This window comes from Bos grunniens, chromosome 3 (assembly GCF_055505025.1).
Source record: "Bos grunniens cultivar Pamir isolate PY7600 chromosome 3, Bosgru_T2T1.0, whole genome shotgun sequence".
In the NCBI taxonomy this organism is placed as follows: domain Eukaryota; kingdom Metazoa; phylum Chordata; class Mammalia; order Artiodactyla; family Bovidae; genus Bos; species Bos grunniens.
Genome location: NC_141167.1, coordinates 69,836,339 through 69,862,842, shown reverse-complemented (window position 1 = coordinate 69,862,842; position 26,504 = coordinate 69,836,339). Strand labels below are relative to the sequence as shown.

The following is a 26,504-nucleotide window of genomic DNA, read 5'->3' as shown; positions in this document are numbered from 1 at the left end:
CTCCCTGCCTCAATGTGGCTCTTCTCTGAGGACTGGGACCCCCTCCCTCACGGCCGATCGCCCCAACCTGGGCGCGCAGCACCCCAGCCGTTCCCGGTACTCCTTTCCTCTCCCTCCCTCCTCGGTCCGAAGGGAAACTCAGGCTCCGGCCGCGCTCGGGGTTCATCCATCAGCACGAGAGGAAAAGGGGGAGGAGAGAGGGGAGGCGGGCGGCGGGAGGAGGAGTTTCTCGGCGGCCCGGAGCTCCGGTGGGGACCGCGGAGGAGGAGCGCCCTTCCCCCCGCGCGCTGATTGCTGTGGCGTCCTGCCCATCCCCGCCCGCGTGTGTGAGGGGGAGCGAGTGCGCTGGGTCGGCCCGATGGGGGTAATCGAGGGTTTCGGGGACGCCGAGTGGCGCTTTCCTCTTCCTAGTGAGTGAGGGAGGGAAGTCGGCGGCTCTCGTGCCCGGCCACTTTCCCTGCGCGATTCCCTGAGCTCCCTGCAGGAGGAGAAAGTCCCCGGCGGGTCGGGATGGCGTAGTTGCGCCGCGGCGCAGCAGCTGCCGGAGCTCGCGGCCGCCGGGCGCTGGGCGGGGAAACTTTGCTCTGCTTTCCTGCAACTTGTGGCGGGTGGATCTCCGTTTGACACACTGCCTCCGAGGTACGTGCGGGCTCAGCCTAGCGGCGCTGCAGCCCGCGCCGGGACGCCCTTGGCCGCCAGGCTAGCCCAGCACCCGTGCCGGCCGAGGGCTCTCCAGGCTGCGCGGGGGCTGTTGGCGTTGCGCTAGGTTCCGCGCCTGTTTCCCGGCCGGGATCGCTCCGGCCGCCCGGACCCCTGGGCTTCTTGGGGGCGGCGTTGGTCGGTTGGTGTTTACGCTGTGAGGTGCACAGGGGAGCGACCGTCCCGGGTGGGCAGCGCTCCGGGCGATGCGGTGTGCTGGGGAGGACATCTGCTCCGCGCCTGCCCTCACTCTTCCTTTCCGCGGTTTCTTCTGACCTCCGCGGGGCGCGCTGGCCACTTCCCACCAGGCGCGTGACACCGTCGGTGGGAAAGATTTGTTGTGGGTTTATACTCAATTGCCATTGCAGAGGCTGCGGCCCCGGCACTGGCGCACCAACAGGAGCTTCACTCCCCGCGGGCCGCGCCCTCAGGGTGCACTGCGGGCGGCGCCGAGCGCTGCAGCCCAGAGTCCCGCAGAGAATCCTCCCTCCCGCTTTAACTTGCTAGCCACCTTTCCCGGTTTATTTTGAAGGCTTCCCTTAGCATGTTCATTTGGTTAGAATAATCTGGAAACTCTTGGACTGTTGCTAGGAGAATCTTCTTGCAGTCTTGTTCTTATTAGGGCATTTGCTTCACTTTCCAGAATCATTTAGTGTAGGGAACCAGCTTGTCAAACTTGAATTACCTTGACAGTGTGTGTGTGTTAGTTGCTCATTCATGACCGACTCTGCGACCCCATGGACTGTAATGGACTGTGGCTAGCTCTCCAGGCTCTTCTGTCCATGGGATTCTCCAGGCAAGAATACTGGAGTGGGTTGCCATTCCCTTCTCCAGGGGATCTTCCCGACCTGGATTTCCTGCTTGGCAGGCAGTTTCTTTACCATCTGAGCCACCAATACTGGCTCCCACCTTGACCGAATAGAACTTAATGGATTTAGTGTCTACCAAAAAGAGCTGAGAGAAGAAAATCACTCCATTTCCTTAGCTGTGAAATGGGAATAATAATAGTATTGGCCTCAATGTTACTGTGAGGATTGAATGATTTCAAATATGTAAAGTACTAGAACAGTGCCTGTGCACCGCTATTAGCTGTGCTTGTCCTGAGCCCAGTGGAGACTGGACCGGAGCGTGGAGGGTAAGGGATGGTAGGAATGACAGACTAAGATGGGGAACCAGACTTTTTCTGAACTCTGCATCCCTTCCAAGAGAAATAAGCAATTGGTTTGGGAGGAGATAAGTCTCCCACAAGTAGCAAAGCACATGTCAAGACCTTTTAATTTTCCTGGAATAGTACTTTAGGTTGCAAACAGGTACTCCAGTGTGAAATTAGCTACTTTCTTTCCGGAAATAATAAAAGCTAACGTTTATTGGGCCCAAACTCTGTGCCAGACACTCTCCTAAATGCCTTATGGACACTTAATCGTTACACCAACTCTCTGGAAAAAACACTATTAATAGCTCTAATTTGCAGATAAGACACTAGAAGTTAGTTACTTGCCCAGGCTATTACACAACTGTTAGTTCTGTCTGATTCCAGAGCAAGCTTAGCCACTCAGCAGAGAGCAGCAAGTGCAGTCAGATTTGTGTGCGGTGAGTCTGGGCAGCTTTTCCCATCCTTCAACTTCCCACTGAGTTGAACACACATCTCTTGAAACACAAATCAGGTATCCGTGATTAATTTAGGTGATCTACCCATGGGGGTGCCAAATTTCAGCTTCTCTGAAACTGGCTCCAAGTAATTATAAATAGAACTCTGATTTATATTAATTAATTTAGATCTTTAAACTTCATTTCTCATATTAATTCTCTAGACATTGTTGGTCAGGGTTACTTGGCTTCCTTAGGAAACAGCTTGGGGTTGGCACAGGAGGCAGGGAAATAATTCTTACCCCCTTAAGGGCTATTAAAATGAAATTGATTTCATGCCATTGTGTCAGTTAAAGGATGTTGCTCTGTTTCTTGATGTTCTCTGCTTTTGGCTTCAATTCTGCATTGTTTAGTGTTTCAAGGCTTCAGCATGTTTTCAGCCCTTCAGTTTCTCTTTGTCATTTGTCAACTTTAATTTTTCCTGTTTTGATGGAATCTGACCATTACATGGCACCTTTGCTTAACAACTGTTGACCCAGCTCATGTTTTTAAACATAAAAATCACCAACTTACTTTTGAACCCCAGCACTTCAAAGGCAACCCCTGGGGAATTCATTGTTATTTTGAGTATTAGCCAATAGGGGGAGCATAGCACACTATGTATTGATGTCTGTTAGGCACCTAAACCAGTTTTTTTTAGAGTATTCAGCATACATTTCAGGAATGGAAAATGTTGTGGCTTTATCTAGCAAAATAACCAACTTGCTTTCTGACTTGACTTTGGAGAACTGGGTTTAATTTCAACTGATGAGTGTAAGAATAACTTTGAGGACAGGGCCTATGTATTGGATATATGTCTAGAACTCTGTGGTGTATGGACAGATATTAAATACACACACAGTTTATTTCCATTTGTTTTCATTAAGAGGCATATGTAAAATAATTTTGTGTACTTTGAATAATATTTTAAACTATCTAGGGGAACTGGGAGTCCAGAGAGATACATTGTGAGTTCTTTTGTAATGAAGCTCATTTGTCTTTTGTAGAAGAGTGGATATAGTGAATTTGTTCTCAGGAAGGCTGGTGTTCTCACAATCCTGTCATTATCATTTTTCATTAACATCTGAGTGCAAGACAATAAGGAATTGTTAAATTGAGTTTCTATTCCAGAACATTCTTCAGAGGCTTATATTTTAGTATGATAATAGTTCAGAAATAACATGTTTGTTTAGTATAGATGCAGTGTGTCTACAGATAAATATATAAGCAATATTTAGGAATTAACATGCTTGGAAAAGCAGTTACACTAACTTTTTAAAAAAGTTTTTCATCTCTGCAATTTTGTAGGTCAGTTTCCTTTCTTGCTTCTTGAGTATCAGGTACTTTATTTCATTTACCAAGTTAGGGTCAAGTGGATTTTATTTTAAAGTAACTTTCAAACTTAGTCCTTTCTTTCTAAATCTCAGTACTGCAGTTACACTTCAGAGTAGCATTTTATTTAGTCTAGTTTTCCATGGTCTTTTAGTTTACTTATTCAGCAAACTTGTAGCAACTCCCAAGTCCCTAATAGGCTTAAGGTTACTGGTGTTGGAGTTAGCCAGTCCTCTGATAGCAGGATGCCTTAATGCTTCCTAGGGTTTAGGAAAGCCTGTTTGTTTGTTTTTTTAACCACCATTATTGACAAAATTGGTTTGCTTAAAGAGAAGTATTGTCCCATTCTTTTGAAGATTCAAAGGAATTAATCTTTCTTTTTGCATGCAAACTTGATTATATCTTGTAAAAGTCAAGTGATTCTTGCTTTTCTGAGGGCCTGCTCTGGGCCTAAGCACACAGAGAACTCAAATGTCCTTTGAGTACTAAGAAGGTGATCTCTGCAGACTCTTTAATACCTAACTGTTGACCAACTTCCCAGGATCATAAATTTGTGGAAATTTCTGACTTTACATTTTAAGCATAACAGGTAGAACCATTAACATTTAGAGGATCACTGGTAAGTATCAACATTGCTGTAATATTTTTCCTGGATGAATTTGATCCGTGGTCATTTTAAATTACCCCTGTTCTTGATAATCCATTTTGAAACTGTATTTTTTTCTTCCCTCATTGCTGTTGGACAAAAACTAATTATAATTGTCAGGTTCATTAGTTAATGAGGACACTCTGGCTTTTCTCCTTTTTTTTTCTTTTAATTCAACAGTTATTTTATAAATGATTTTATCTCTGTTTCAGTCTCTCCACTGGAGCGTTTTGCTTATATTTTTAAACTTCTTTTGAAATTTTGAAACTTAAAATGTTAACTACATTTTGAACTTTGCATGATTCAAGTTAGATAGTGATTTGGGGGTCTTTAACTTAAGAGCAATCTTGTATTGCCTTTAGGAACATGGATAGTTTGGAATATAAAAGAGTGAATCTAGGGCATTTGAGGCTTCCACATCTTCAGAGTAACACTTGGAATGACAGCGTTGTCTTTTTGTAGCGTTTCATAAAGCACAAGCTATTGCTGATTTGTTCGGTTTTTAGTCAAGCTGAAATAAATCACAGCTTCGAAGTGCCTTACAAAAAAGGATTTAGGTCCATTTCCTGGGCTCTGTCCATTTCTAGATTTCTTGTTTTATTTCTTTTGAAATAGCACATTTGTTTGTTAACTGACATTGAGATTTATTTTCTCTGTTTGCAAAGTTTTAAGATTTAGCACAGATTTCCGAGCCTCTTGCTTTCTTTTAGGAGGACATTGTTTTTATTTCTCCACCAAGACGTGCAGTATTTAATGTTTGAAGCACCATTCTTAAATTTTCTGCATGGGGCCCCTCTCATTTGGACCTTCTTCTGCATGTTTTATTCTTCAGTTTTCTAGGTCAAACAACAAGACTTAGTAGGCTGACAACTAAAGGTATAAGGGATGGAGACCATATTTAAAATTGAGATTATCCCCCAAGGTCTGAAACATGGTCTCCAGAAGCACATCCTTAGGCTATCTTGTTAGTTCCTGCTTAAGATAATTAATTATAGAAAAAAAAAGGTTAAGTCTGTTGCTAGTGCTGGTGATTCCTTTAGCCTGACAAAGTTCATTTTTAAGATTTAATTTTAAATTGTTGCCACAGTAATAATTTAGAATCTAGTCTGAAGTGTCAGCTCTGTCTTCACTTTAAGAAAAAGGATGGTGATCCAGAGGCATATACTTTCCCTTAATTCTTGGACTCTGGGAGAAAGGGGACTTCAGGGTTGGGTACTTTTTGCAGAAGAAGGAAGAAGCACCTGCTTGTTTGTGCTTCCAAGCTCATAATTCATTTCCCTGGTACAGGCTGAAGGTCAGCTTTTTGTTTGAATTTGCCGATGGGCCATTTGTAAAAACACATTTAAGTTGATTAGTCCCTGAAAAAAAATGATCTTTAGAAAACAATCTTTACAGATACTAGTCCTTGAGCTCTCCTGTGATCAGATTGCCCTGGGAAAAGGTCTGGAGTTTACAGATGTGATGGCTAAGCACCAGTGATGGGTAAGAACACCAAGTGGACCAGGTGGACGGCCTAGCAGAACTTAGGGTTTCTGTTTTTTAATTCTGATTATACTATTTTATTAATGGAAACTTGATGAATACTTAATTCCATTTGGTGTGTGAAAAGATTCCCTTTTGGGAGTATAATTCCGTTAGCATTTTTAGTGATTTATGTGTTTTGACATATGAAATTGTTCATTGGATGCAAAAATACACTGGTGGCTATTTGCAAATTTCATTTTATAATTAACTGCATGAGGATTGCTGGAATAGAATGTTGCTTTTTTTTTTTTTTTTAATATTTGGAAGGTTATTTGAGGTGAAATATTTAGATTCCAATCTCAAGACCTTGTGTTCATGTGGTACCCTAAATACTTTTGTGTGATACTCCCCTGTGTTGTTTTGAGTTATCTCTTTTCTGGTATTTTTCTTTAAAACAAAATGTACTCAAACACAAAACTCTCCTTCTGAGTGTCCATAAAGAATAAATATCTCATTTTACTATATTACATTTTGTGCAATTGACTGGCAAATGAAATTCAACTTTGAGGGAAAGCACCATTGACTCATTACATACATTTTGCATCACTGCATGTAAGGTCTTCCCTATATGTGTGGGAGAAGTTTCTGATCTTCCAAATGGGTATGTTTACTATTGTTGGTCTCTATTTGTCAAATCCTTTCTGAGCAGACAGTCCTCTTAGTTTCTTATTTTTGTGTCTTTATAGAGATAGTTAGGGCTTCCTGGGTGGCTCAGTGGTAAAGAGCCAGTGCAGGAGATGCACAGAGATCTCTCCCTGGGTCGGAGAGATCCCCTGGAAAAGGAAATGGCAACCCATTCCAGTAGTCTTGCCTAGTGAATCCCACAGACAGAGGAGCCTGCAAGCTATAGTCCATGGCGTCACAAAGAGTCAGAAAAGACTTAATGACTAAACAACAACAACACAGCTACTTGCTGTATGTTTATAATGTGCCCTCTGAATCATGAAAAAATCCATAGCAGCTGCTTTGTTTTGAATCCATCATAATCATCCAGTACAAAGCTGTGCAGCCATTGGATGCATCATGTTTTTGACACAGGAGCCAGGAGAATGATGACCTACTTGATACATTTCATATTTTGGGGGGTACATATGCTTTTTTCAGTTTGTGGCCTCTTTATTTCATTTCTAGAATGGCTGCTGTCTAAGATATTGAAGGTTTTAATTTTATTCAGTGTGTGGGCAAACAGGGAGATTTCCCGTAGAAGCAGTTCTACCAAATTTAAAAAAAAAAACACTTCCAGAAAGTATCCTATATAGATACCTTGTTAGATAAGGCTTTGATGATGTTCAGATGGGAAATAACTGAACACAAAGCAGGCTTCCACTTAGCTTCATTGAATAGGGGGGCTAGGAGAGAGGGGGGAGTGTCTAATTTGTCAGGGGAAAATTCACTTTTGCATAATATAAGGCATTTAAATTTAAATTTTTTGGGGGGGATTAATATATATTTCTAGTAGTTACATAGGTAAGAGGTTTGCAAAAGAAATTTTGCTAAGGTTGAGATTCTGTAGTTGGCAACTCTTATGACCCTGAAGATCCTGTTCCCTGAAGCCAGGAAAAAGCAGTCTGTTTCCAATTATAAATCACAAAAATAGGGAAATTAGGCCAAGAAAAATGATCATTTTGGGGGTTGGGTTGATTTTTTTCAGAGGGTAAAGGAGAAAGGACCATAGGCGCACAGTAAAAAAAAAAATCTGCTATTCTGTTGGCTTTCAATTTTTTTTTTTTTTCAAGCAGTCTGTATTGGAAATTAAGAATAATTTTAGGTTTAAAGACATTTCCTCCTTCAGCTCCTTTTTGTTTCTCAGAGTGCAAATAGAGGAGCAGTTAGGCAGCTTCTGCTGACACTGAGGGGCTTGGTCCCCGTGTTTTGGGACCCAGCTCGTATTACTGGTAAAGCCTTTTCCTGTCTGAATGGTGCCAGATTATGGCTTTCCAGCATCATCCCAGCTGGTTGGGGCTATGGTTTATTTATTACACTTTATACTATGCTTTGTGGGCTTCTCTCCTGTCTCAAACCGTAAAGAATCTGCCTGCAATGGAGGAGATCCAAGTTCGACCCCTGGATGGGGAAGATCCCCTGGAGTGGGGAGTGGCAACCCACTCCAGTATTCCAGTATTCTTGCCTGGAGTATTCCCTGGACAGAGAAGCCTGGCCGGGCTACAGTGCAAGAGGTCGCAAAGAGTTTAACAGGACTGAGCCACTAACACTTTCACTTCTTTCTTTTCCCCATACTATGCTTTGAATGAAGATGTAGTCCCTACGGATTAGTATAAAGCTGCTCTGGGAGAAAGACTAGGTTTGCTAGTGTGAGAACAGTCGGAGGTGAGAAGCCTAACTGGGAGTTGGGTGACGTGTGAGTGAATCTATTGTCCTCAGCACTTGTCGGAAGCAACTAGCCTTTCTTAAATACAGCCTGCTGCTAGTTTCAGGATTAGTGGTCCCATGAGACCCAGGTGTTAACTAAGAAATCTCCTTTCTACTGCCAGAAGATCACCAACAGATCTTGGTTCCTGTTTCTCACACCTTAAGCCTCCAGAGTGTTGAATAAAACTTTCCCGATGGTACAGAATCTTTCATAACAACGTCGTCCTTCGGGGCTAGTGGTGTTCAGCGATTGGCTCTTTTCTTCTCACCTCTGGCAAACTCCTCGGCCTGCAGCGGGCGGGCTCCCACGCCCACTGCACCGTCACCCCAGATGGGCGGGTGCCAGAGAAGGTGCGAAGTGCAAAATTCCGAGCTTGTTTTCAGTCAGCATCTTAAGTGTCCTCTCTCTGGTGCCTTACTCTCTCCCACGTTTTATTACCTTGGTTTCCTGGAACTACTTTGTCCTGGTTTCCCCCACTTCCTGCCCGATCTCTTCAGGTTTCCTTCTCAGTGCTTTTCTGTGTAGGTCGTTGTTTTCCAGCTTCCATGTTTCCCTCCACTCCTCCATCATTCAATGGCTCATATTTTTCGGTCACAGTGGTCACCTAACTCCCAGTTTCATGCGTCTGTCTCCTTATTTCCAGCAACTACCTGGCTATTCTGTCAGTTTTTCTGTTAAAGCTAAGCCCCATGGCGGTCCAGTGGTTGAGACTTCCTGCTTCCATTGCAAAGGGTGTGGGCTCCATCCCTGTTTGGAGAACTAAGATACCAGATGCCCCTGGTATGCGTGCAGTCGCTCAGTCGTGTCAGACCCTTTGCAGTTTCATGGACTGTAGCCCGCCAGGCTCCTCTGTCCATGGAATTTTCCAGGCAAGAATACTGGAGTGGGTTGCCATTTCCTACTCCAGGGCATCTTCCCAACCCAGGGATTGAGCCTGTGTCTCTTTGCATTTCCTGTTTTGGCAGGCAGATTATTTACCACTGTGCCATCTGGGAAGACGTGACATGCCCCTGGAGAGGGCTGAAAAACAGAAGAAAACAACAACAATAAAACCAAAAAACTAAGTCCCAATCCCAGCATACGATTTCTCTGTGGTCCCCAGCCCCTAACTCCTGTATTTCACATGTCAGTAAGTGGCACCAGTTTCCAAGTTAGGATCCTCAGGCATACTCAACTTCCTTTTGCTTACCTCCTCCAGCCGACTCACACCAATCTCATGGTGTCTTACTTTTAGCAGATCTCAATTGGTATTTCGGAGAAGGCAATGGCACCCCACTCCAGTACTCTTGCCTGGAAAATGCCACGGATGGAGGAGCCTGGTAGGCTGCAGTCCATGGGGTCGTTAAGAGTTGGACCCGACTGAGCGACTTCCCTTTCACTTTTCACTTTCATGCATTGGAGAAGGAAATGGCAACCCACTCCAGTGTTCTTGCCTGAAGAATCCCAGGGATGGGGGAGCCTGGTGGGCTTCCATCTATGGGGTCGCACAGAGTCGGACACGACTAAAACGACTTAGCAGGAGCAGCAGCAATTGGTATTTTCTTTATTTTCCCTGAGTTGCAGGAAACTTTATTTATGGACACAGAAATTGGAATTTCATATAATTTCCAATGTATCATGATGTTTTATCATTCCTTTGACTTTTCTCCATCATTTTAACATGTAAACACCAATCTTAGCTCTACAATAGAGATTGGCTAACTAGGTCTATAGGTCAAGCCCTGCAATTGGCATGTTCTTCTCTATTTCCAAATCATCATCTCACCTGGATTATTACAGATGTATTCCAGTTGGTTTTCCTGGTTTCAGTATCTTTCTCTCAAATGTTTGTCCATTATGATTGGTACCTTCTAAAATACAGATCTGTGTTTTCCTTTCTTTTATTTAAAATATCTGCTGTTCCATTATCCTTGGCATGGGATGTCTGGTTACTCACAACGTAGCCCAGCCTACTTTTTAGTTATTTTCCTTCACTTCTCCCATGAACCTCACTGTGCTCCTACAAGACTCCTTATGTTTTCCAGAGCACACCCTGTGCTCTCATGCCCTGTTCCTTTAGTACTGGTCTTTTCTCTAGCATCCCCTCCTTTTCCTTCTTTCCAGTGGCCCCCTGTTTAACTCCATCATCACCTTCTCTGCTGAAGTTTCACGTGGCTCTTCCTGGCAGGTGGTTGATTGCTTCCTCCCTTTATTTCTCTTAGAGTCTTTCTCCTGCTGCCTCCTGAGAATTTACTTTCTTCCTCTCCAGACTTCCCTAGAGCAGGATTGAGTCTTCCCATCTTTGTAACCTGGGTGTGTGGCATGGGCATGGCCATATATGTTGTCAAATGGAATTCTTCAACTTGGTTCCACTTCTGTTAAAGCTTGAGGGAAAGATCAAGTTTGCAGTTGATATGAATTGTAACTGTAGAAAAGACAAAGGAAATCAACTCAGAATCATGTAGTTTAGGATTAGATTGGGGCTTAGAAATAATCCTTTCCAAGCCCCTCTAAAGATGAGGACAGCCAGGTACAGAGAGCTTGGGTGGTCTGCCCAAGATTGCAGGGCGGGGAGCAGTGCTTCCCTCTGCCCCTCTCCAGGAGTCTCCACCCAGTAGCCAGAATGGCCCTGATAAAACCTAAGTCAGATGCTGTCATTTCTCTAATTAAAACACTCTTGTTCCTGTCTTTCTCAGCGTAAAACCCCCAATCCTTATAATGATCCATAAAGCCTTAACCAGCCCATGACTCCCTTGCCTGTTACCTCTTTGACTTCACCCTCTATTTTCTGGCCTGCTTACTCTACTCTAGCTACTTGACCTGCCTTCCCTTTCCCATACCAGACACACTCTGTCTCAGGGCCTTTGCATGTGCTGTTTTCGTTGCTTGTAATGTTTTTCTCCCAGATATCTACACTGTTCACTTCTTAGGGTTAGGGTTAGGTCCTTACTTGAAACAAACATGCACACAAACAAACCTTCCTGTCTTGCTTCTCTGTTTTATTAATTTTCTCAGCATTTATCTCTGCCTCATGTGTAATTATATATCTTGTTTATAGTTTTGGTCTCCCCTGACTAGAATGTAAGCTCCACAATGTCAGGGATTTTTGTATATTTTATTCCCCTTTGAATCCCCACACAGACCTGGCACTGACTGAGCAGGCAAATAGATAAATATTTGTTGGATGAATATGTAAATGAGAGGAAGCAAGATTTGTGGTTTCTTGTAGATCCAGTTAAATGTACACTTACAGCATTGAAAAGGGAACACTATCAGGTATGTCTGGAGGGAGAATCTGATTTTTCAAAAATCCACATTCAAGACCTGTCAGACTAGAACACTGACCTCTTTAATTGTCTGACTTGAAGCAGTGACAGTGGGCTCTGCTCAGCCTTAAAGTGGTTTGGGAAGACTCCCATTTTACCTCTAACAGGCTAGGGCTTGCTGTGGTTTCTCTCTGCCTGTGGCTTGCCCTTTAACCCATGGGACTACGAAGATGAAAAGTAAACACGGCATTAAACAGAAGAGCTGGGGGAGAGGGTATGGGGGCAGAGGAGCCGAATTTCCTTGTGGCCCTGACATCCTCCTTGGCTCTGGGCCCATGCACAGGGCCTCTCACTGAACCTTCTAGAGTTGCTTCGGGTCTATGCCCTAAGGAATGGTCTTGAGACTGCCAGGCCAAACTCCTGAGTTTTGCTTTGATGTTCTAATTTCTTTGAAAAGAATTGTTTAGTTTAGACAAAAAAGACATTGGAGTATCAGATCAGATCAGTCGCTCAGTCGTGTCCAACTCTCTGCGACCCCATGAATCGCAGCACGCCAGGCCTCCCTGTCCATCACCAACTCCCGGAGTTCACTGAGACTCACGTCCATCGAGTCAGTGATGCCATCTAGCCATCTCATCCTCTGTTGTCCCCTTCCCCTCCTGCACCCAATCCCTCCCAGCGTCAGAGTCTTTTCCAATGAGTCAACTCTTCGCATGAGGTGGCCAAAGTCCTGGAGTTTCAGCTTTAGCATCATTCCTTCCAAAGAAATCCCAGGGCTGATCTCCTTCAGAATGGACTGGTTGGATCTCCTTGAAAAAATTAAATTACTGTCTTAATTTTGAAGAAAGGTTTTAACCCTTTTCAGGACAGCAGTTGAAATTACCATTTGCACGCTTCCCTAGTGGTCCAGTGGTTAAGACTGCGCTTCTACTGCAGAAGGCACCAGTTCTATCCCTCATTAGGGACATTCTGCATGCTGTGCAGTGTGGCCAAAAAGAAAAAAAACAAAAACGAAATTACTACTTGCTTTTGTCAGTAGTGCTGGTTGCGGGTATGGTCCTTTGAAACCGATGACTTAAACCCAAGGGGTAGTAAATTCTGTTTCTGAAGAAGCATCCAATTCTTGGGGTAGGGGGTTGGGTTGAGTATAGAGCTAATTTATATTAATGTAACAGTCATTTTAGAGTTACTTACCTCTCTCTCTTTTTGTGATAACATCAGTATGGTTTCTACAGAGCCCGCCTCATCAGGACAGGAAGCTCAGCCAAGGAAGTCAAAGGCTTAGAAGGGTGTTATTGGCCCTATACAAAGCTGTAGCATAATTTAACCCTGGGATTCAAAACCATCAAAATTGAAAGTAAATTGTCTTGAATGGAGCTGTTGTCAGTGACCTAGTTAAAAATCGAAGCTACCGTTTCCTGAACACTAAGAGCATATGAGCTCTCTGAATAGTGCCTAGTACATGGTTGTTGTTTACTTGCTAAGGCACATTCAACTTTTTGTGACCCATGGACTGTAGTCCACCAGGCTTGTCTGTCCATGGCATTTCCCAGGCAAAAATACTGGAGTGGGTTGCCATTTCTTTCTCCAGGGGATCTTTCTGACCCAGGGATTGAACTTGTGTCTCCTGTGTCTCCTGCATTGGCAGGTGAATTCTTTACCGCTAAGCCACCAGGGAAACTCTGGTACGTGGTGCTGGTGCTGCTAAGTTGCTTCAGTCGTGTCCACCTCTGTGCGACCTCATGGACTGTAGCCCACCACATTTCTCTGTCCATGGGATTCTCCTGGCAAGAATACTGGAATAGGTTGCCATGCCCTCTTCCAGTGGATCTTCCCAATCCAAGGATTGAACCTGCATTTCTTAGGTCTCTTGCATTGGTAGACGGGTTCTTTACCATTAGTGCCATCTGGTAATTGGTTCAGTTCAGTTCAGTTCAGTCGCTCAGTTGTGTCCGACTCTTTGTGACCCCGTGAATTGCAGCATGCCAGGCCTCCCTGTCCATCACCAACTCCTGGAGTTCACTGAGACTCACGTCCATCGAGTCGGTGATGCCATCCAGCCATCTCATCCTCTGTCATCCCCTTCTCCTCTTGCCCTCAATCCCTCTCAGCATCAGAGTCTTTTCCAATGAGTCAACTCTTCGCATGAGGTGGCCAAAGTACTGGAGTTTCAGCTTCAGCATCCATCCTTCCAAAGAAATCCCAGGGCTGATCTCCTTCAGAATGGACTGGTTGGATCTCCTTGCAGTCCAAGGGACTCTCAAGAGTCTTCTCCAACACCATAGTTCAAAAGCATCAATTCTTCAGCACTCAGCCTTCTTCACAGTCCAACTCTCACATCCATACATGACCACAGGAAAAACCATAGCCTTGACTAGACGGACCTTTGTTGGCAAAGTAATGTCTCTGCTTTTGAATATGCTATCTCGGTTGGTCATAACTTTCCTTCCAAGGAGTAAGTGTCTTTTAATTTCATGGCTGCAGTCACCATCTGCAGTGATTTTGGAGCCCAGAAAAATACAGTCTGACACTGTTTCCACTGTTTCCCCTTCTATTTCCCATGAAGTGATGGGACCAGATGCCATGATCTTCGTTTTCTGAATTTTGAGTTTTAAGCCAACTTTTTCACTCTCCTCTTTCACCTTCATCAAGAGGCTTTTTAGTTCCTCTTCACTTTCTGCCATAAGGGTGGTGTCATCTGCTTATCTGAGGTTATTGATATTTCTCCCGGCAATCTTGATTCCAGCTTGTGCTTCTTCCAGCCCAGCGTTTCTCATGATGTACTCTGCATAGAAGTTAAATAAGCAGGGTGACAATATACAGCCTTGACGTACTCCTTTTCCTATTTGGAACCAGTCTGTTGTTCCATGTCTAGTTCTAACTGTTGGAGGTCAGATGCTCTGGTATTCCCATCTCTTTCAGAATTTCCACAGTTTATTGTGATCCACACAGTCAAAGGCTTTGACATAGTCAATAAAACAGAAATAGATGTTTTTCTGGAACTCTCTTGCTTTTTTGATGATCCAGCGAATGTTGGCAATTCTTGTACTTGGTAGGTGGTAATAAATAATGAATGAATGAAATAAACTGCTGATTGAGCCTCACCTCCATGGTTACAAAACAAAATAACTTCTCCCTTATGTCAGATCTAACCAGCTGCCACTATCAGAAAGTGATTGTGTGGGACTTGGTTGGTGTCCACAATAGACAAGCTCCTGTTTGGTGGTGAAGATCATAGGCTGTGGAATCAGACAGACCTGGGCTCAAATCCTGGTGTCAGGATTTACTAGCTTGGGGGTAGTTTAGCATCTTAAGCCTCACTTGTATCGCTATAAAATGAAGTTAAAGAAATCTGTCTCCTTGGGTTTTTGAGAGGTTGAAATGAGAAATTATGAAAAACAGAGTAGGTGCCCCATAGATGGTAACTGAGACATTTTGCAGGGTCCAAAGAAGGGGGCAGGGTGTTAGCCTCTAATAGGAAGGCGAATGTTGTAGAATCACACGAATGACCACAGAATAATTACAAAGCAGCCTGTGGACAAGTCTTGGCTGTGCTACTAACTAGCTGTGTATCAGTGGACCAGTCATTGAGCCTTTTTAATTCTTGGTTTGCTAATCTGCAAAATTAAAGGGTTGGAGTAAATGTTATCTATTTCTAACATTCTGAGTTGGCTCTAAGTAGAGGATAACATGGAACAAATTATACACAAAATGTTAAGGAAACAGTGTTTACAGAGGGATGGGAGTAATCAGAAGTGACTTTTGAAATGAGGTGAGGAGAACAAGTAGAATTCATGGAGTTTGAGGAGTAGAATAAAAATGGCAATTTTGATGAAATAGGCAGATCTGACAAAATTCAGGTTTTGTGATTTCTTGCCTTGCTTAGAAGATAATTTAAATATTTTTTGTTTATATAAGTTGTGTGTTAAAAAATGTAGTATCAATACTTTATTTACACTTACATTGTCAAGTTGAATGTTTTTCTAGGATAATACTTCGCAGTTTTGTTGTCATTCCTGCTAGCTACTCCATGATCGTGTGTTTCACATTTGCACAAGTGTATTTGAAGTCTCATTTTATAGGAGAGATTCAGGATTAGTTTTTAGCTCTTATAATGACAATTATAAGTAAGGTAGAGAATAAAATATTTTCTTGTTTAATCTCTTCATATTAAAGATGAAAAGTTAAAGCCCAGAATGAAGTGACTTGTCTGAGCTTGTAAAATGTGTAGATATCCAAATTCTTGCCTCTGCTGTTCCTTTGAGGCTGCCTGAGGTATAGGGTCTTTCTTAAAATACAATTCTTAATAGTTAGAAAGTGAAAGAAAGTGTGAAAGTGTTAGTTGCTCACTCATGTCCGACTCTTTACGACCCCCTGGACTGTAGCCCGCTAGACTCCTCTGTCCATGTAATACTCCAGGCAAGAATACTGGATGCGTAGCCATTCCCTTCTCCAGGGGATCTTCCCAACCCAGGGATCCAACTCAAGGCTCCTCCACTGCAGACAGGTTCTTTATTGTCTGAGCCACCAGGGAAACCATTCATTTATTATTGAGAGATGTTCTGATAACTCACCTTCTTTTAATACTACTTTTAATTGTAATGTACAAGATAGTATTTTATACTTGAGATCCATATGGTACCTTCACTGCTTGCCTTCTATATGCTAAGTGAGCCAGGGCAACTGTCATCCCTCTTTCTGAAATGAACAGATGAGTAGGAAAGCCACACCTGGAAGGAAGTAATTACATGGAGATTTACTTTGGGGGTGGACTGCACTATATTCTAGGTGTCCAAGTTTAATTTCAAGAGAATCAGAGGAGGCTTCCTTAAAGAAGTAATGCTTATACAGAGACCTGAAGCCTTGAAGATGTTAGAAATTGGCCATGTTAGATGTTAGAAATTTGGAGAAGGCAATGGCAACCCACTCCAGTATGCTTGCCTGGAAAATCCCATGGATGGAGGAGCCTGGTGGGCTGCAGTCCATGGGGTCACTAGGAGTCGGACACGACTGACCGACTTCACTTTCACTTTCATGCATTGGAGAAGGAAATGGCAACCCACTCCAATATTCTTGCCTGGAGGATCCCAGGGATGGGGGAGTCTGATGGGCTGCCATCTATGGGGTCGCACAGAGTCGGACACGACTGAAGCAACTTAGCAGCAGATGTTAGAAATTAGGGGAACCATGGCGGGTCATTGAATTCCAATACAGTGAAGGTCACTTCTGGAAGCAAGGACTTGACCCTTTTGTAGAACTAAATTAAGGCGAGTGTGGATGGAGCATGCAGAGGATGAGGTGGGACTAAGTTGGCAACATCCAGCAACCACGCAAAGTGTTTTGGTCTTTATCCTGACAGCAGTGGGCAACCATCAAAGGGTTTTAATTCTTAATGTTTCACAAGCCTGGGTTGCTGAACCCTTTTACCAAATAATATCAGTTAAGTAATAGAAATGTATCTGTTGAGGGATTATCCCCACCCAAGAGAAAGAATTTTATCTTGGAAGCCAGTGAGAGAAATAAAAAAATGTGCTTAATTGTGATTAGCAAAATAGCCTTATTGCTGGAGTGTTTATCCTGAATTCATATATTTGCAGAATCCCTGCATATAAAGATGTGAATCAAATGTTTTGGTAAATTAATATATGTTGTACAAAATAGTCTGTTGGAGGTCTAGGAGATGTAGCGCTTTTTATTTATTTTTCGGCCATGCCACACAGCATGTGAAATGTTAGTTCCCTGACTAGGGATCAAACCCACGCCGCCTGCAGTGGAAGTGTGGGGTCTTGGCCCTTCAACTGCCAGAGAAGTCCCATCCCAAAGCTTTTTTAAATGATTTGGTGCAAGCTAGGACCTGAGAATATTCAGCTGTGGTGCTTTGACTGGAATGATTGCCACTTTGTGATTTAATAAAGCCTTTTGGTGAACTGTGGTGTTGGGGAAGACTCTTGAGAGTCCCTTGGACTGCAAGGAGATCCAACCAGTCCATCCTGAAGGAGATCAGCCCTGGGATTTCTTTGGAAGGAATGATGCTAAAGCTGAAACTCCAGTACTTTGGCCACCTCATGCGAAGAGTTGACTCATTGGAAAAGACTCTAATGCTGGGAGGGATTGGGGGCAGGAGGAGAAGGGGATGACAGAGAATGAGATGGCTGGATGGCATCACTGATTCGATGGACACGAGTCTCAGTGAACTCTGGGAGTTTGTGATGGACAGGGAGGCCTGGTGTGCTGTGATTCATGGGGTCGCAAAGAGTCGGACACGACTGAGCGACTGATCTGATCTGATCTTTGGTGATAGCTGTTTCTTCCCTCTAGGCATCTGGGTTAGTTTGGTGGCAGTGCCAGGCTGAGCTCCAAAGCCCCCTGGCTAAACCCCTGAAGCTAATTTGGGAATCCTGTGGTAGAACTGAGGAGGGCCATGCAGCCAGATCTTTGTAACTCATACAAGAGCTGTTGAGGCAGTAGCTTTACTGCCTTTTTGGAACAGCAGTGCAATATGATAACTGTCTTTAGGACATTTGTATTAGGTTTAGAATCATTACTTTTTGGTGATGGAGGGAATTTCTGAAATTCTAGGTGACAAAGTCTAATCCCAAAATTAATATAAACTTTGATGTAAACTGCTGTTTATATTATACTGTGACTGGTAGTTTGCCTTTTTTTAAAAGACGATGTATTTTAACTATAAAAACTTCAATGACTATTACTTTTTTTAAAAAGTACTGGATGGAAAAAAAATGTATTATGTGGGCCAGATATTGTTTTAGGTACCATGCCCATATTCTGTCTCATATGTTACAATCAAAATATCATTCCTATTTTGCAGATGAGGGGGTGATGGAGGCTAAATGACTGGTCCAACGTAATACATCTGGGTAAGCCAGATTTGGAACCCCCAAGAATAGTTCTCTGTGAATTCTAGCTTAAAATTATAAGCAACTGAAATCTTTAGATGCAGAAATATTAAATGTGAAAGGTAGTTCTTGGAATACTGCAAGGGTGAGTTAAAAATATCAGTCCTAGTTTATTTGAACTTGAACAAAACCTGGTCTTTTACAACCTCGTGAGATGTATCCAGGCCCACCCTCCTCTTTATGCTGTATTTTGCTTGGGCAGTGAGATCTCTTGTGCTTGGGATAGACAGAGGGCTCTTAAGGACTGACTGAAGGTCAGTCCCTAGGAAATTAAGGTTGCTGGGGCCAGAGATGTGTTGGTTACACTCTTAGCCAGGAGTGAGGGTAGACCAGGCCCTGGAGGGGTAGAGGAGAACAGAGCCCAGCTTCTCTGTACTTCTTGTGCCCTCTGTGCAGCCTGCCTTCTTTTAATGGGTCTGGCTGCACGGGTGCAGGAGGGCCTAGAGGAGCTATCCCACGTTGAAGGTCAGGAAGGGTGGCGGTGACGAGATACCCCTCGTCCAAGGTAAGGAGCAATGGCTGCGCTTTGCTGGAGCAGCCCTGAAGAGATACCCCACGCCCAAGAGAAACCCAAGTAAGACGGTAGGTGTTGCAAGAGGGCATCAGAGGGCAGACACACTGAAACCATACTCACAGAAAACTAGTCAATCTAATCACACTAGGACCACAGCCCTGTCTAACTCAATGAAACTAAGCCATGCCCGTGGGGCAACCCAATATGGGCGGATCATGGTGGAGAGATCTGACAGAATGTGGTCCACTGGAGAAGGGAATGGCAAACCACTTCAGTGTTCTTGCCTTGAGAACCCCATGAACAGTATGAAAAGGCAAAATGATAGGATACTGAAAGAGGAACTCCCCAGGTCAGTAGGTGCCCAATATGCTACTGGAGATCAGTGGAGAAATAACTCCAGAAAGAATGAAGGGATGGAGCCAAAGCAAAAAGAATACCCAGCTGTGGATGTGACTGGTGATAGAAGCAAGGTCCGATGCTGTAAAGAGCAATATTGCATAGGAACCTGGAATGTCAGGTCCATGAATCAAGGCAAATTGCAAGTGGTCAAACAAGAGATGGCAAGAGTGAATGTAGACATTCTAGGAATCAGCGAACTGAAATGGACTGGAATGGGTGAATTTAACTCAGATGACCATTATATCTACTACTGCAGGCAGGAATCCCTCAGAAGAAATGGAGTGGCCATCATGGTCAACAAAAGAGTCCGAATGCAGTACTTGGATGCAATCTCAAAAACGACAGAATGATCTCTGTTCGTTTCCAAGGCAAACCATTCAATATCACAGTAATCCAAGTCTATGCCCCAACCAATAACGCTGAAGAAGCTGAAGTTGAACGGTTCTATGAAGACCTATAAGACCTTTTAGAACTAACACCCAAAAAGATGTCCTTTTCACTATAGGGGACTGGAATGCAAAAGTAGGAAGTCAAGAAACACCTGGAGTAACAGGCAAATTTGGCCTTGGAATATGGAATGAAGCAGGGTAAAGATTAATAGAGTTTTGCCAAGAAAATGCACTGGTCATAATAAACACCCTCTTCCAACATCACAAGAGAAGACTCTATTCATGGACATTACCAGATGGTCAACACCGAAATCAAATTGATTATATTCTTTGCAGCCAAAGATGGAGAAGCTCTATACAGTCAGCAGAAAAAAGACCAGGAGCTGACTGTGGCTCAGAGCATGAACTCCTTATTGCCAAATTCAGACTTAAATTGAAGAAAGTAGGGAAAACCACTAGACCATTCAGGTATGACCTAAATCAAATCCCTTATGATTATACAGTGGAAGTGAGAAATAGATTTAAGGGCCTAGATCTGATAAATAGAGTGCCTGATGAACTATGGAACGAGGTTCGTAACATTGTACAGGAGACAGGGATCAAGACCATCCCCATGGAAAAGAAATGCAAAAAAGCAAAATGGCTGTCTGGGGAGGCCTTACAAATAGCTGTGAAAAGAAGAGAAGCGAAAACCAAAGGAGGCAAGGAAAGATATAAACATCTGAATGCAGAGTTCCAAAGAATAGCAAGAAGAGATAAGAAAGTCTTCCTCAGCGATCAATGCAAAGAAATAGAGGAAAACAACAAAATGGGAAAGACTAGAGATCTCTTCAAGAAAATTAGAGATACCAAGGGAACATTTCATGCAAAGATGGGCTCGATAAAGGACAGAAATGGTATGGACCTAACAGAAGCAGAAGATATTAAGAAGAGATGGCAAGAATACACAGAAGAACTGTACAAAAAAGATCTTCACGTCCCAGATAATCATGATGGTGTGATCACTGACCTAGAGCCAGACATCCTGGAATGTGAAGTCAAGTGGGCCTTGGAAAGCATCACTACAAACAAAGCTAGTGGAGGTGATGGAATTCCAGTTGAGCTATTCCAAATCCTGAGAGATGATGCTATGGAAGTGTTGCATTCAATATGCCAGCAAATGTGGAAAACTCAGCAGTGGCCACAGGACTGGAAAAGGTCAGTTTTCATTCCAATCCCAAAGAAAGGCAATGCCAAAGAATGCTCAAACTACCGCACAGTGCACTCATCTCACACGCTAGTAAAGTAATGCTCAAAATTCTCCAAGCCAGGCTTCAGCAATATGTGAGCCATGAACTTCCTGATGTTCAAGCTGGTTTTAGAAAAAGCAGAGGAACCAGAGATCAAATTGCAAACATCCGCTGGATCATGGAAAAACCAAGAGAGTTCCAGAAAAGTATCTATTTCTGCTTTATAGACTATGCCAAAGCCTTTGACTGTGTGGATCACAATAAACTGTGGAAAATTCTGAAAGAGATGGGAATACCAGACCACCTGACCTGCCTCTTGAGAAATCTGTATGCAGGTCAGGAAGCAACAGTTAGAACTAGACATGGAACAACAGACTGGTTCCAAATAGGAAAATGAGTACGTCAAGGCTGTATATTGTCACCCTACTTATTTAACTTCTATGCAGAGTACATCATGAGAAACGCTGGACTGGAAGAAACACAAGCTGGAATCAAGATTGCTGGGAGAAATATCCATAACCTCAGATATGCAGATGACACCACCCTTATGGCAGAAAGTGAAGAGGAACTCAAAAGCCTCTTGATGAAAGTGAAAGTGGAGAGTGAAAAAGTTGGCTTAAAGCTCAACATTCAGAAAACGAAGATCATAGCATCCGGTCCCATCACTTCATGGGAAATAGATGGGGAAACAGTGGAAACAGTGTCAGACTGTATTTTTCTGGGCTCCAAAATCACTGCAGATAGTGACTTCAGCCATGAAATTAAAGGACGATTACTCCTTGGAAGAAAAGTTATGACCAACCGAGATAGCATATTCAAAAGCAGAGACATTACTTTGCCAACAAAGGTCCGTCTAGTCAAGGCCATGGTTTTTCCTGTGGTCATGTATGGATGTGAGAGTTGGACTGTGAAGAAGGCTGAGTGCCAAACAATTGATGCTTTTGAACTGTGGTGTTGGAGAAGACTCTTGAGAGTCCCTTGGACTGCAAGGAGATCCAACCAGTCCATTCTGAAGGAGATCAGCCCTGGGATTTCTTTGGAAGGAATGATGCTAAAGCTGAAACTCCAGTACTTTGGCCACCTCATGCGAAGAGTTGACTCACTGGAAAAGACTCTGATGCTGGGAGGGATTGGGGGCAGGAGGAGAAGGGGACGACAGAGGATGAGATGGCTGGATGGCATCACTGACTCGATGGACGTGAGTCTCAGTGAACTCCAGGAGTTGGTGATGGACAGGGAGGCCTAGCGTGCTGTGATTCATGGGGTCCCAAAGAGTCGGACATGATGAGTGACTGATCTGATCTGATCTGATCTGATGTAGAATTCCTACCTACAAGTATAGGTAGCTCAAGAGTGAAGTGAAAAGTAAAAGTGCTAGTTGGTCAGTTGGGTCCAACTCTTTAGGACCCTACGGACTGTAGCCTACCAGGCTCCTCTGTCCATGGAATTCTCCAGGCAAGAATACTGGGTTGGATAGCCATTCCTTCTCCAGGAGATCTTCCTGACCCAGGGGTCGAACCTACATCTCCTGCATTAGCAGGCAGGTTCTGTACTGTCTGAACCACCAGGGAAGCCCAGGTAACTCAAGAGTGATCCTTCTTTTTTCCTTTCCACTGGCAGGCACAGAATATTGAGACTTTACTTAATCTTAGGCTCCAGGATAATAATTCCCTTTGGTAGAAACAAGCTGCTAATGATAAGTAATACAGCTTTTGTGCTGTTGCATGTACAATTTCATTTGATTCCTTGTTACCACACTTTGATGTAGGTAAGGTTAGTTTCAGTTCGGTTCAGTCGCTCAGTCATGTCCGACTCTTTGTGACCCCATGGACTGTAGCATGCCAGACTTCCCTGTCCATCACCAACTCCTGGAACTTGCTCAAACTCATATCCATTGAGTCAGTGATGCCATCCAACCATCTCATCCTCTGTCATCCTCTTCTCTTCCTGCCTTCAATCTATCCCAGCATCAGGGTCTTTTCCAATACGTCAGTTCTTCACATCAGGTGGCCAAAGTATTGCAGTTTCAGCTTCAGCATCAGTCCTTCCAATGAATATTCAGGACTGATTTCCTTTAGGATTGATTGGTTTGATCTCCTTGCAGTCCAAGGGACTCTTAAGAGTCTTCTCCAATGCCACAGTTCAAAAGCATCATTTCTTCAGTGCTCAGCTTTCTTTAGTTTATTTTCTTACAAATGAAGAAACTGAGGTTCCATTCTAATCTAAACCACCTTTCTTGTCTGACTGTTATCAGAGTTTTAACTGATCATCTTAGCACTCTGGGCTCCCTTGGTGTGTTCCCCACATGGTACCCAGAAAAGTCTTTATTTATTTTTAATTAATTTTTTTCCATTTTATTGAGATATAATTCACACATAACATTGCATAAAATACAACATAATGATTTGTATATTGCACAATGATTACCATAGTAAGTTTAGTTAACATCCATTACCTCACATAGTTAACAGCTTTTTTATAACTTGTGTTAACTTTTAAGATTGATTCTTACTGACTTTCAAATGTACAATATTGTTAACTACAGTCGTCATGTTGTACATGCTATCCCCAGGACTTATTTAGATAACTGGAAGTTTGTACCTTTTGTCTACATTCACCCATTTCCTCTACCGTTCACTCCCGCTTTTGGCAATACCAATCTGGTCTCTGTTCCCAAGAGTTCAGTTTTTTAGATTTCACAGATAAGTGAGCTCATATAGTATTTGTCTTTCTCTGACTTACTTCACTTAGCATCTTGACTACGAGATCTATCAGTTTTATTGCAAATGGCAGGATTTCCTTCTTTTGTGGCTGAGTAATATTCCATTACAGACACACCACATTTTCTTTATCCAGTCATCCATCTGTGGACATGTAGTTTGTTTCCATGTCTTGGCTACTGTAAATAATGCTGCAGTGAACGTGGGGTTGCAAATATCTCTTTTGCAGTGATTTAACTTCCTTTAGATATATACCCCGGAGAAGGCAATGGCACCCCACTCCAGTCCTCTTGCCTGGAGAATCCCATGGATGGAGGAGTCTGGTAGGCTGTAGTCCATGGGGTCACTAAGAGTTGGACACGACTGAGCGACTTCACTTTCACTATTCACTTTCATGCATTGGAGAAGGAAATGGCAACCCACTCCAGTGTTCTTGCCTGGAGAATCCCAGGGACGGGGGAGCCTGGTGGGCTGCCGTCTATGGGGTCGCACAGAGTCGGATATGACTGAAGCGACTTGGCAGCAGCAGCAGCAGATATATACCCAGAAGTGGAATTGCTGGATCATATGGTAGTTCTATTTTTAGTTTTTTGAGAAGCCTCCAGCTGTTTTCCACATGGGCTTCCCTGGTGGCTCAGTGGTAAAGAATCTACTAGCAATGCAGGAGATGGAGGAGACCACCTGCAATGCAGGAGATGCAGGTTGAATCCCTGGGTCAGGAAGATCCCCTGGAGAGGAAATGGCAGCCCACTCCAGTATTCTTGCCTGGAAAATTCCATGGCCAGAGGAGCCTGGCAGGCTATAGTTCATGGGCTTGCAAAGAGTTGGACACAACTGAGCAACTAAACAACCCCCATAGTGTTTTCCACATTGCCCGTACCATGGAAACTTTAAAAACCTACTGGGATCATGGCACTTTCCTGCTTAAACTCTTTCTTGAACCTGTTCCTTTTCCTTCCTGTTGACTCTGCAGCCATGCTCCCTTCAGCATCAGTGACTTGTAATGGTTCCTTTATCTGTAATGTTATCCTTCACCAGAGCTTTTAAATCTTTACTTATCCTTCAAGTGGTGATACTTTTTTAAAGAGCTCTTATCATAGCCTATAGTTACATTTTTTGGTGATTATTTGCTGGTTATCCCACCACACTTTAAACCTACGAGGGCAAAAAATATGTCTCTTTTTGTGGCCATTATATTCCCATTGCCTGGCATACAATAAGCAATAAAGATTTATTGAAGGGAGAAATGAGGCTCAGGAAATTGAATTCTTGCCTAATGTAGTAGATGGTGTTACTTTTACTAGAATATAAGCACCATGAAGGCAGGATTTTTGGCTCCTTTATTCCCTGCAATATCTTTGATATCTTTAACAGTGCCCAGCTCCTCATAGTAAATATTTATTGAATATTGATTATACTTTGATGCAATTCCAAAGATTTCTTATCCACATCCAGGACTTTTGCCCTCTTTGTACCAAGTCTGTCTAAAAATGGGGATTTGGGATTAGCCAGTTTCTCTGTGTTATAGAGATATGGGAGAGTTGCTGCTGTGACTCAGTAAGGTGGTTTTGCTGTCTCTGTGTAAAGGTCTTAGTTCAGTTCAGTCGATCAGTCGTGTCCAACTCTTTGCGACCCCATGAATCACAGCACGCCAGGCCTCCCTGTCCCTCACCAACTCCCGGAGTTCACTCAGACTCACGTCCATCGAGTCAGTGATGCCATTCAGCCATCTCATCCTCTGTCATCCCCTTCTCCTCCTGCCCCCAATCCCTCCCAGCATCAGAGTCTTTTCCAGTGAGTCAACTCTTCGCATGAGGTGGCCAAAGTCCTGGAGTTTCAGCTTCAGCATCATTCCCTCCAAAGAAATCCCAGGGCTGATCTCCTTCAGAATGGACTGGTTGGATCTCCTTGCAGTCCAAGGGACTCTCAAGAGTCTTCTCCAACACCATAGTTCAAAAGCATCAATTCTTCGGCACTCAGCCTTCTTCACAGTCCAACTCTCACATCCATACATGACCACAGGAAAAACCATAGCCTTGACTAGACGAACCTTTGTTGGCAAAGTAATGTCTCTGCTTTTGAATATGCTATCTCGGTTGGTCATAACTTTCCTTCCAAGGAGTAAGTGTCTTTTAATTTCATGGCTGCAGTCACCATCTGCAGTGATTTTGGAGCCCAGAAAAATAAAGTCTGCCACTGTTTCCACTGTTTCCCCATCTATTTGCCATGAAGTGATGGGACCAGATGCCATGATCTTCGTTTTCTGAATGTTGAGCTTTAAGCCAACTTTTTCACTCCCCACTTTCACTTTCATCAAGAGGCTTTTGAGTTCCTCTTCACTTTCTGCCATAAGGGTGGTGTCATCTGCATATCTGAGGTTATTGTTATTTCTCCCAGCAATCTTGATTCCAGCTTGTGTTTCTTCCAGTCCAGCATTTCTCATAATGTACTCTGCATAGAAGTTAAATAAGCACGGTGACAATATACAGCCTTGACGTACTCATTTTCCTATTTGGAACCAGTCTGTTGTTCCATGTCCAGTTCTAACTGTTGCTTCCTGACCTGCATACAGATTTCTCAAGAGGCAGGTCAGGTGGTCTGGTATGTCCATCTCTTTCAGAATTTTCCACAGTTTATTGTGATCCACACAGTCAAAGGCTTTGGCATAGTCTATAAAGCAGAAATAGATGTTTTTCTGGAACTCTCTTGCTTTTTCCATGATCCAGCGGATGTTTGCAATTTGATCTCTGGTTCCTCTGCTTTTTCTAAAACCAGCTTGAACATCAGGAAGTTCACAGTTCACGTATTGCTGAAGCCTGGCTTGGAGAATTTTGAGCATTACTTTACTAGCATGTGAGATGAGTGCAATAGTGCGGTAGTTTGAGCATTCTTT

The 26,504-nt window shown here is 43.4% G+C and overlaps 1 protein-coding gene across 6 annotated transcripts in view; it reads left to right on the top strand.

Annotated features, from left to right (window-relative positions):
• Nucleotides 1-379: 379 nt before the first annotated feature.
• Nucleotides 380-26,504, top strand: part of TGFBR3 (transforming growth factor beta receptor 3) — a 209,315-nt gene continuing 183,190 nt past the window's right edge. For all 6 annotated transcript variants that reach the window (XM_086391098.1, XM_086391097.1, XM_086391095.1 and 3 more), the window contains exon 1: nucleotides 380-639. The gene's annotated coding sequence lies outside the window, so the exon portion shown is untranslated. The remainder of the gene's footprint in view (nucleotides 640-26,504) is intronic.